Raw genomic sequence first — 12,105 nt, 5'->3', positions numbered from 1 at the left:
CAGTGCAGGTGATTTATTTAACCAAACAAACTAAACAGGCTCACACAGGTTCGTGGCAAAGTCTAAACAAAAGTAAATCGAAAACTGAGGTAATCCAAAGGCATCAGGGTCAATATCAATAATGCAGGGACTGGACAGAACACTCAACATTAGAGACGAAGCAACAAGGACTGAACAGAACTGAGGGCTTAAATACCAACAGAACACACACAGGCAGGTTAATGAGGCACAGCTGATGCTGCGTTCCAGGCAGCTGGTAACTCAGAATTTTCTGACCTACAACTAGATAAAAGTACCATGGCATGCCACCTGAAGTCGGATTTCCTACTTAAAAATATGTACCGACTACTTTGCAATTCTTATCCAATACACTTTTTGTTAAATTCGGCAAATATATCCTCATGGCTCAGAAGCTGTGTTTTTTGTGTACTCGGTTTTCCTACACAGCCCCTGGGTATGAGGTGCCCCTAGGGACATTATTCAGAATTACCATGCATATACGTGTACTTTTCCTCTCACATACACATATGAAACCAAACTCATTCACATACTATACTGAAAAGCTCACACAAGTAAAATGCTTTTACACACACACAACTAAACGCTCTCACACACTCAAGTAAAATGTATGTTGTATAAAAGCATTTCAGTACGTTGAACAGGAAGTTGTTTAAATAAAAGCACACATCTCACAATACAAGCGAACAACTGTTTAAGTTTAATGCTTCTGACAAGCATCCGCGCATAGTTTGATTTCTTCCACTGCTGGTTATCAAATGCCAGCACACCAGCACTGGAGGCGCCATAGGGAGGCGCACTCTGACCAGAAAGACTCCTGGCAGAGCTGGAGAAATTCTTTAAGAGACAAATGTGACATTCACTAAGAAGTTACATAAAAAAATAATTATCTATACACTGAATAGTTTTGAAGCTCTAATGATGGTGTCATTATTGTGACCTTTGAGTAGGTCTTGGGATATACATGTTTATTGGCAAAAGGGTGAAAAACATTAACTGATAGAAAGTACATATTTGCTACAAGTGCATTCGATCAGCTGATTGTTTTTTGTTCTGTGTGGGCTACTTGCCTGAGAATACCTCAGAGTTTGAAACTTGCAATTACTGATACATCTAGTGGGGTCATAATTTCTCAGTCAGCAGGTCATTCTTTGTTTAACCACTTTACCCAGTTTTGCTCATTTCTTGTCTTTAAACTAGACTTACTGTACATGAGAGCAGCAAACAAGGAACTCTTCAAAACCCTCTGGCTCTAGTTGCTGAGTGTGAGGCTCCTATGTTATATTCAAGTATAAGGTGTTAAAAAACTGCATAACTATTTCATCTTCTGACCATTCTACCGATAAATAAACTAGACTCCGTGTCTTAGATTTAGGCTTAGAAAAGTATTTTTCTTCAAATATATTTAAATATTGACAGGCTTTTGTCACACCTTCTACAGTACTGCTGAAACATGCACCTAACATGCTCTCGGACAGACGCTGTGGATTCTGCAGAGAGTTTGATGATAAACAAACTCATGAACGCGCATTGCCATGGTAACCGGTCCTACTCTGCTGAAATAAAGCAGAATCCACAGCGTCTGTCTGAGAGCACGTTCATTTGTATTGACACTGTCAAAGACATGTAGATTCAGATCTATGTGTTCTTTGGAGGCTGTAGCTTGTGTTGGTGTAATTAAATTATCATCATAGTGAGTCCTGTTTCTGTTTGTCTTCTTCTATCTATATCTACACTTCAGAATGAAGAACAGATGTCACAAACACTGGTTTGCTGTGTAAAGTACCAACTGTAAAAACATTATAAACTCACTGTGTTTTCATCCATCTGTGTTTTTGTCCCTGAAAAGAAAAGAGAAAGAGTCGACTTTTCCACAGTGAAAATCCAGCTTTATCAAAACTTCTTGTTTATAATGTCTGTGGTTGCGCTCACTTTTATTTTTCTTCTGTCTGAAGTGTGCAACCACACTAACAATAGTTATTAAGAGAGCTGCAACTCCCACAAACACAATGATGAGAAACAAAACTGGAAAGAGAATAAAAACTTTTAGGCAGCACATTTCTTTTTCTGTTTAAATGTCTGTAATTAAGAGGACAACTTTTTATATGTTATTTAGTGCATCTGACTGAGACTGACTGAATAAGAGAATATCTCCACCACAGCCGACTGCAGGGTTCGAGTTACGTGAGAGCTGAGCTGAGCTCCCATAAGGAGAGTCTGAGCTCCCATGGAAGCAGTAAAATCATGCATCTGTGGGGGTCTCTAATTCATTTATCAACAACCATTTTTTTAAAATCACAAATAATGTATTTTTCATTGTGATTAGTACCTACTAAGTAGTACTTTTTAAATTAAAAAGATAAACAGACTTACATGAACATACTTTCCTACTCAACTACGCTGACAGGATGGATGCACTTTTCCAGCATCAGGCCGCAGATTGCAGATATCTGGGGCAAGTAGTGGACTGCTCTGTGTGTATGTTTGTGTTAAATCACATAATAAGCAATGATTTCTCTCTCTCTCTCTCTCTCTCTCTCTCCCCTTATTATTTATTTATTTATTTATCTCCACCAATAACGTTAATTAGTATATCAGAGGCCCCCACAAAGCTTTGATAATAACTTGAACCCTGGCTGAGTGTTACTGTAACATTCAAACTTTAGCCTTCAGAAGAGGAGAGAGAGAGAGGAGAGAGAGGGACTGGAGTTAAAAATGTAACTTTATTTTCATTTAATTACAAAAGTGTCTAAATGCTCCACTACTTCAATGGGAAGATGCAATTTTTTAGCTTTTTATTTCAAGATAAAAAAAAACGACAAAACTTTTTAAAGAGAAAAAAACACCTTAGAGCAGAGCTTATTAAAAAAGTCATTTTCCTTCATTTTAGAGCAAGACTTGTACTTCAGTCTTATACATTCTTTCACTGAGTGATTGAAAATAAATTAATAATTATATTCAATCACTTCCTATTTTATCATTTACTCTACGATGAATGGCCAGTTTTGTCTTTCCGGAAAGTGACTTAATTAAAGAAGTTTTTCTCTTTTTTTATTTTGACATAAAAATACCAAAAATAAAAACCTGTATAACAACATTTCTTTAAATGAATAAAGTATAAATTAAAAGTAAAGTTTATTATGGGGAGAGAAAGAGGCTGACAGGAAGACAGAGAGACTCTAGAGAAAGATGAGTTACTACCTTGTAGTTTTGTTGAAGTATCAGTGGTTGTTATGGCTGTAACTGATTTTGTGTTTGTTGTTATTGTTGTTGTTTTGGTTAGTTGTTGTTGTTGTTGTTGTTGTTCTTGGTTTAGTTATTGTTGTTGTTGTTTGTGCGTCACCTGCAGAAATGAAAGAACACAACTGTTGAGTCAGTAAATAACTTGTATTTTCCATGTATAACAAAAATGTTTAAAAATGAATTTGATATTTTTTTTACCAAATCAAAAAGTTACTTTTGGTACAATATTAGATATTTGATATAATATTAGCTTTAAGTTAAAACAAAATCTGGTAACTAGTTTGACAACAAACAAAACAAACCAGCAAAATTCTTAATTAATGAGATGAAAGACTATGTGGTCATGGGTTGTGTTGCTCGGGTTGAAAACATTCAAAACAATGATTTGTCAACAGCCACTGTATAGAGCATTTCAAAACATTCAACCATTTACTAGTGAAACAAACCGCTAAATGACATAAATCAGGGGGAAAAAGTCTCTGTATCAGTTACTTTGCCTGCATGTCTTTGTTAAATGTACATTTAACAATCAGACTGAGAATTCCTCAGTGACTGAGACTGACTAAACAAGTTAATATCTCCATCCACAGTGAACCCACAAGTGTCAGAGAGAAGGAGGGGGAAGGGGGGTTATACAAACACTCATGGTCAATTACTTATCCTCTAGGGTAGCGGGGGTTAAAGAAACAGATATATCGAATTCATCAATGTCAAAATGTAAACTACAGATCCTGTTGTGGTGGTATCTGCTCATACTGTTTTCAGTAGTTTGAAACTCGTCTTGTGCTAAGTGTATTCTTTGTTGAAAAGTTTAGCTTAAAGAATCTTTAATAATATTGATCAAGTTATTTTTTACAATGTGCCTTCCATTTATATATGTGATATATGTATTCTTACCTGTAAACTGAAGCACCGCTGTAAGAAATAAAGAAATCCATTTGAACTCAACCATCATGATTCTCTGAGTCTCTCCTTCTTCTGTCTCTTGTTCTCGTGCTCAGAACTGTCTGAGTTTCTAAACTAGTGCTTTAGTAGAGAGACGCTGCAGCTACTTTCCTGTGGTTAGGGTGATGTCACTTCCTCATAGTGACTTTTAGTCTGTTTTAGATTTCAGTCTCTCAGAATTTCTTGTTGATGTCCAAACAGCCAAAAACAATTTTCACTTTTACATTTTTGAAATGTAGTTTTCTCTCATCCACAGTGACTGACAGAGACCCCAAATTCTTGATCTGTAACTTCAGATGCAGCCATCAGAGTTCATACTGTGTCTGGTCCAACGGTCTATTTGTGACAATGACGTGTTTCACCTCCTGAAAAGAAGAAGAGGAAGCTGAAGGTGTGAAGATTGTTACTTAAGATAAATGTTTGCAATGATGCAACTTGTTTTCTTCAGATAGTGTTTATTAGAAAACAGACAGGATCCATGGTGATGTTTGACAGCACACATGAACAGACAGGTGAAGAGTCAAACTCCTCTCCCACCAGAATCTGACTCCTGATGTCCATGGTGCAATATGGTGATACTGTAGCAGCTGCTGAAGAACACAGATAAGATGATATTTTACTGCTCTGAGATCTGCTGGTTCCTCATTTTATCTTTGCACTTATTTTTGTTCAGAGATCTGAAGAGGGAGTGTTTTGGTGAGAATGTGGTTAACAACAGCAGCAGAGCTCTGGAGGTTTTACCCTCTTATGACCAGATAAACATCAGAAACAAATGCAGTTTTCTTCAGGCCTTGTCCCTGTTACCATTATCCTTCCTGCGGGTCGGCCTCGTCCTTAAAGTCCATGTTTGTCCTACTGATGAGAAAAATGACAACCACTGCCTCTCTCTAAACATCCGTTTGTTTGTTGTATTACTGTGCTCGTGGCTTGTGTCGCCACACAATGTCATCTCCAAAATGGAGACCTGTAGAGAGGTAGAACTCAGGCACACCATTCACACAGATAAGTAAACAAAAATGAACTGAGAGAGAGAGAGAGAAAGGAGAGGAGAGGACGAATTTCATGAGGACATAGATCCAGATTCAAAACATCTGGAATGAGGTAACGACAGCCAGGAGAGAGAGAGAGAGAGAGAAAAGAGAGAGAAGTCCCAGGACAGTCAATGGTCCAGCACAGAGAAGACTGAGCGAAAAGAGAGAATAGGGAGGATAAACTAGGGAGAGAGAGAGAGCGAGGCACCCTGCTGCTTGTGGACAACATACAAATGTATTTTTAGAGAGATGCAGTGGTTCTCTCAAAGTTTACAGTATTCTCGTCAGTAGGACAAACATGGACTATAAGTACAAGACTGACTGACTGACTTGAAGGAAAATGGTAACAGGTACAAGACCTGAAGAAAATCTCATGTGTTTCTGATGTTTATCTGGTTATCATTAGAGGGTAAAATCTCCAGAGCTCTGCTGCTGTTGTTAACCACATTCTCATGAAAACACTTCCTCTTCAGTTCAAAATAATTGATCAGTGCTTGAAGTGGAAAGAAAAAGGCACAAGTACCCCCCCCCCCCCACCCACACACACACACACACACAATATAATTTCTCTAAAGATGCAGCAGAGGAGGAAGCTGTGGTTCATGTGGAGTTGAAGGACATGAGTCACTGATGTGTTTTCAGACGAGTTGCCAGACACACACTAGACCACAGTAGCTCTCTATGATGAGCTGAATGACCTGATGCAGTCCATTTTACCTTTGATTGATTTCATCAGGTGCATGTGTGGCCTCTCAGATCAGACATTTTGTTTCTGCTTTAAATGCAACATTTTAGCCACTTTTGTTTTACCGTCATTACGTCATTACTCGGCAAGTGTAAACTGTGTCCAGTTGTGCACTTTGGTCACCTCCTGAAAAGAAGAAGAGGTTGAAGGTGTGAAGATTGTTACTTAAGATAAATGTTTGCAATGATGCAACTTGTTTTCTTCAGATAGTGTTTATTAGAAAACAGACAGGATCCATGGTGATGTTTGACAGCACACATGAACAGACAGGTGAAGAGTCAAACTCCTCTCCCACCAGAATCTGACTCCTGATGTCCATGGTGCAATATGGTGATACTGTAGCAGCTGCTGAAGAACACAGATAAGATGATATTTTACTGCTCTGAGATCTGCTGGTTCCTCATTTTATCTTTGCAGTTATTTTTGTTCAGAGATTTAAAAGGAAGTGTTTCTGTGAGAATGTGGTTAACAACAGCAGCAGAGCTCTGGAGGTTTGACCCTCTGATGATGACCTGGGGCATCATCAAACCATGTACACCCTTTCATGGAAACAGGATTATCTGATGGCAGTGGCGTCTTTCAGCAGGATAATTCACCACAAAGCAAAAATGATTCAAGAATGGTTTGAAGCAAACAATGAGTTCAAATTCTCCAGATATCAGTCCAACCGAGCATCTGTGGCTTGTCCTGTTTGGCCAAGTCCAATCCATGGAGGCCCCACCACACAGCTTACAGGACTTAATGGATCTGCTGCTAATGTCTTGGGGCCAGATGCCAGAGTGCACCTTAGAAGGTCTAGTGGAGTCCTTGTCTGGACAGGTCAAGGCTTTAGCGGCAAAAAGGGTACCTGCACATTATTAGGCAGGTGGTCATAATGTTATGGCTGATCAGTTTAAATCTAGCAAATGTAAAAACATACTTGCAGTTTTATCTGTTATTTGTTATTTTTCATAAGTTTTCTGACCCGTCTTTTTCAAAGAATCTACTAGCGACAACTCTAGCCACTTTATCTGGTGTTATGGATACTTTTGGAGACTCTGACATCAAAGCACGTATCGTTCTTACTCCTCTCAATGAGCAGCGAGAGCTGCCGGGGGCACTTCCTCCGTCCCAAAGCACCCATGAGTCCTCACCAAAGTGTAATTTATACTTCTGCATCAAATCGACGGCGTAGGTGTCGGCGTAGGTGTCGGCGTAGGTGACGGCGTAGGCTACGGTGCTACGCAGAGGCTATGCCGTCGCCTGACTTGCACCTCCTCAAAAATGTAACTACACGTCGAGTCGACGTGGACCGTAAGCTCTGTGATTGGTCGGCTGGGGTAGCCTCGCAATGCCTCCGAGCCAGCTGGAAGTATCCCGCACTTTGAAGTAACATTTATTAGCAGCCAAACGGTGGCTGTAACACAGTGAATCAAGTATAAATGCATGTCTACGAGCGTAGCCTACGGCGTAGGTTCGCACGTAGACCCTACGCAGGAGTATAAGTTAGCCGTCCCTCCCAGCTGCAGTCAGAGACCACAGATGACACACGCATGTGCAACTACATGGTTGTAGTTCTAAACATATTCATATCCACTTTTCTTTCCCATGACGTTATTCATTTATCCTACAGCGTCCATCACAATTACATGCATATGACCAACTATGCAAGTTAGGTGATGACGACATTTAGCAATTTCTAGCGACTTTTAAGAAAACCAATAGTTACTTCAGTACTGAGGAGTTTTTCGGTATTTTTTAAAACTTTATTAACCACAATCAAGCAGTGAAAATAAATAACATCACAAGAAAATTATATGCACTAATAGACAAAGGCAATACAGAAAATGTAAAGACTAAGTAGACGGGGATAAATAAAACACAAGTACAGAACAGTAAAACATAAACAACAACAAAAATACAATGAATGATAAAAGAAACTAAATAAAATACAAAAAACAAAAAGATGATGGGACTTGTGTATGTTTGCTGTGTTTTTTGTCTGTTTTATTTTCTCTTTATATCTTCTGTACAGCACTCTGGTTCCACTTGTGGTGTTGAAAGCTCTATAAATAAGTTGAGTTGAGGGAGATATAAAGTAATATAAAGCCTATATTAATAGATCTTTTATTAAGTAATTTGCTAATTACGAGGTTTTAAAAGCTTTTTTGTTTAATAATTTAGAGACTGAGTTAAAGAGATATTGCAATATCTTTTGTTATAGCTGTTAACGCATATTATTTAATGTTAATACAATTATGTTATGTAGCTCTTTGGTGTTATTTCGATCATTAATATAAGTTTTGGTAATGTTTTCATTTTTACTTTCTAGCCGCCATTTTATTACGGCAGGCCGTATACCTTGAGCAATGTAGCTGGGCAGAGATTTCAGCATCTCTTTCCTAGTCTAAGCGCTGTGTGTTTGTATGTTTGGGAAGCAGAGGTCTGCATTGTCTGCATATACACTTTTTATTCGGCCCACCAGGTGTCGCTGTTTTTATGGATTTGTAATAATCAATGTTCAATGTTTTCTCCACAGACTTAACAGTCCACTGTGAACAATGAGGAAAAATAATGTATTTGTAATATATTTTAAATGTATGAAGTATGAAGCAGAGGGTCACTGTGAGGAAGCCGCTCATGACATCGCCCCAGAGTGCGGGTGCTGCAGACACTCAGCAGTCCTCGGGCAACACCAGCCGAGCAGCCGCAACCGCTGCAGCATTTCCTGTGGAAATGGAATCTGTTTTGTTAGAGTGTGCATCACATTTTATTACTGCAATAGCAGTGGGGGGCAGAAGAGCAGGAAGGGACCCTGGGGACGGACCGGCCTGCCACCACAAGAGAAATGTTGTATTTGCTTCCTCTAATTAGTCATTTGTCACTTCCTCATAGTGACTGTCCTTTCCATTTTCTCTCATATGTCAGTTGTTGCTATAAATGTAGACAGACCTCCTTCTCGGATGGCTGACATGAGCTGGTATGAAGTTCACACTGACCTGAAGTATCTGGAATTAACAGTGAAAAATTAAACCTTGTGTTGTTTCCACATTTTCCTCTCATTCAGCTGTTTAATTCAACTCTCAAAAGAGACTCAGTCAAGATGAGCGTTGTCCCACTTCCTCTTAGTTTGCTTTAATTACTTTCATACAGGAACATAAAAAATAACCTGAACAGAAATATAGATGTTAAAATGACTGCATATCACACAATAACAGCTGATACAGAAATAACAGTAAAAACTAATACATGTTTAACTACAACACAGCACTAGCACATTAAAGTGCCTGACAGCAAGTTCATCAAGCTAAATGTCCCATATATTATGTTCAGTTACATTTCAAGCAGCCAGATAATGTTGTTATTGTGCTACTAGTTAACCTACTGCACCCCCTTCTGGACTAAAAGGCTTTTTACAGCAATACATCCTGAAAATGATCATAAAATAAGTCTAATAAAAACATCTATCAGTTATCAATGAACTGTAATGATATGAGCTGTAACTACACTGTGGTCTCTTATTTGTTTGGTTTGTTGACGGTGGCGTAGAGGTCGCTGGGATCAGCTGAGGCTCCAGCAGAAGAAGAGGAAGCTTTCACGGTGATGTAGGTCACTGCATCATCTTCATCATCACCATCTTTACCCAGAACCTGGAAAAGAGACAAACAGCACAACACAGAAATTACACAACATTAAATGAGAGAAGTGTTTTCATTCACTGCCATCATCACTAGAACCAATCAGACAGCTTACCCGGCCTTTACTGTTGGTCTTCCTGGTGTAGCTGATGGAGGCGTAGGAAACACCATCTTCAGGATCAGCCTACACAGAGAAGACAACATAATGGCTGCTCAGTAACATGTGGACTTGATTGTGTTCTGGTCTGTTCTGGTGTCGTCCAGCTGCATCATCAGACTCCCCACTTCTTCTCTTGCAGAAAGAACTTAGATTCAAGAGTCACTGTGTGTCTCATAGAGCTACATTTTCAACAACAAATCTAAAAACAGTGAGTGTAACTTTGTCCTGGGTGTAGTGTGAGATCTCACCGTGTCCTGACTGCTTTCTGGACTCACTGCAGGGTTTAAGCTCCGTCCCTGAAAACAACAAACAAACAGAGTGTACTTCCATGTGGTCAAACACTGGCTCTGTGAAGGCTGTTTAGATTTGGATGACTCTGTCAGAGAGCAGCTGATTCAGCTCTGTCATAACTGTAGAAACATTTGATTACTCAGCCGTAAACTCACAGTGTTTTCATCCATCTGGGTTTTTTTTCTGAAGAGACAAAAGAGAGTCGACTTTAGCTTCAACAATAAAATCCAGGTTCATCAAAACTTCTTGTTTATATATCTGTGGTTGCTCTCACCTTTAGTTTTCTTCCATCTGATGAGTCCAACAACAATAACAATAGTTATTAAGAGTGCTGCAACTCCCACAAACACAATTATGAACCACCTCTGATCTGGAATGAGAATAAAAGAGGACAACATCTTATTTTGTTATTTTGTGTTGTGTGAAGACGTCTGACTGAATAAGAAAATATCTCCACAGCCGAGTGTCGCTCTGACATTCAGACTTTAGACTTCAAAAGAGGAGAAAGATACAATCAATAATCAATAATAATTTTCTCGATCACTTCCTATTTTCTGTTTTATACAATGAATGGTCAGTTTTGTCTTTCCAGAAAGTGACTTAATTAAAGAGGCTTTGATTATTTTATTTGCCATCAAAAGGCAGAAAGTAGAAACATGTAAAAATAATTAGACAATGAATAAAATAAAAGTAGATTAATGAAGTTCACTATGGGGAGAGAAAGAGGCTGACAGGAAGACAGAGAGACTCCAGAGAAAGATGAGTTACTACCTTGTAGTTCTGGTGAAGTGTCATTGGTTGTTGATTTTGTGTTTTCAGTTGTTGTGTTTTTGCGTCACTTGCATGAATTAAATAACACAACCCAAGAAACTGTTCAGTTAATAAATACCTCGTGTTTACCATCTGCTGTCATCAAATAAACAAATGTTTCGGTGGTTTTAGTCATCTTGAACAGCTCAGTATTCACCGTTTTCTCACCTGAGGACTGAGGGCTGAAGGTGAACAGCTGCACTTTTCCAGAGTAACCATCTGTCACTTCACACTTCAAGTTAGACTTTGATTTGTTAACAAAATGAGAATCCAGGAAAGACACAGCGGCGTAGCAGACAGACTGTGATGTCTTCATGTCTTTGTTCTTTGTCCACATCTTTACCCTCATACAGCCACTTCACTGTGTGTCTACAGAACTGTTCACGTGTCGACACAGAGCAGGTTAACGTCACCTATCAGTCCTTACGTTCAGTCACTGGTGAAGATGGAGATATTGTGAGAGAAAGACAACAGAGTAAAGTTAACTTCATCACTGTGATCATAATTATTGTAATGTTTCAGTATATTGTTCTAACAAGACAGTTTGAGCTGAAAACATTATGATGGAAATACTCACTGATAATAACAGACAGATAAACATGAGAGTCTGGACCTTGATGTTGTCCTTCTTTTTGTTTGTACTGTCTGCAACTGTAACGACCAACATCCTCGACTGTGACCTTCTTTATAACCAGGAACAGTCTCTGTAACACTCAGTCTGTCTGATTTAGATTTAGCGTTTTCACCAATCTGCCCAAGTTCAAACAGCTACTGCTGATCTGCTTACTGAACCCTTGAAGGTCCATGTAGTATTTCACAGTTTTGCTGACCGTCTATCACATTTTCACAAGGCAAAGTGACTTCATCTCCAACTCTGACAGTGAAGGAGGGGGAAGTTTTTCAGCTGCTGCTGTTGAGAAAATGATGAAAAATAAAGTGAAATGAGAAAATGTCTGTTATGTTCATAGTTAGTGACGATTATTTCTTTATCCTTAGTTTCCAAGAGTTCACTAAACTCACCACATTAGAAACAACAGATTTGGTTTTCTTAGTTAAATCAAATGTAGCTAATAAAGAATCTTTAATAATATTGATCAAGTTATTTTTTACAATGTGCCTTCCATTTATATATGTGATATATGTATTCTTACCTGTAAACTGAAGCACCGCTAAGAAATAAAGAAATCCATTTGAACTCAACCATCATGATTCTCTGAGTCTCTCCTTCTTCTGTCTCTTGTTCTC

Source organism: Micropterus salmoides, unplaced genomic scaffold (assembly GCF_014851395.1).
Source record: "Micropterus salmoides isolate LMB-PRFRI ecotype aquatic unplaced genomic scaffold, ASM1485139v1 Ms_hic_scaffold_2, whole genome shotgun sequence".
NCBI lineage: Eukaryota > Metazoa > Chordata > Actinopteri > Centrarchiformes > Centrarchidae > Micropterus > Micropterus salmoides.
The sequence above is the reverse complement of the archived record's forward strand: the minus strand, read 5'-3'. Positions refer to the sequence as shown.